Consider the following 597-nt stretch of genomic DNA (forward strand, 5'->3'; position numbering starts at 1 on the left):
TGTGTCATTAACTGTGTTGATGAAACAAATGTTTGAGATCGTAATGGTTGTGCTTGGACAGAGGCTTCATTGTAGCTGCATTAGGTGCTGTTATTTTGCCATAATGACAAAGCATGTGCATCGGATAAGTCAGCAAAACTGACACCATTCATATAAACCGTTAAACATATCTGTGATGATGTAGCTCATTTTAAACAAGAGCTGATTGGGCTGCCTTAGATATACTTCATATGGATTGAAAACAATACCAAAAACAACATCTATAATGAATAACAAGATATTTGTCTGTTTATAGTGTAAAATCTCATGAATGCACTACGCTCACAGTGTTTTTGGCATATTGATGCACTGTAAAATGGTCTGTCAGGTCTTTTGTATGCTGACATTTAAAGTTACACCAGCAAAAGTATTAATGAAGGTAAGATCAGGTAGAAATAGCTTGCTAATATATTAATGTTTTTTTTCTGCAGTTATTAAGAATGCAAAACTTTAAGTAGGCTATAGCTATTGCAATATATATTATAATATAATAGACAGACTTTAGCAACCTTTCCACCTTCCAGCAAATAGAAAGTGAAACGGCTGTAAAAAAAAAAA

The sequence above is a fragment of the Sinocyclocheilus grahami genome, unplaced genomic scaffold, assembly GCF_001515645.1.
Source record: "Sinocyclocheilus grahami isolate Dianchi unplaced genomic scaffold, SAMN03320097.WGS_v1.1 scaffold677.1, whole genome shotgun sequence".
In the NCBI taxonomy this organism is placed as follows: domain Eukaryota; kingdom Metazoa; phylum Chordata; class Actinopteri; order Cypriniformes; family Cyprinidae; genus Sinocyclocheilus; species Sinocyclocheilus grahami.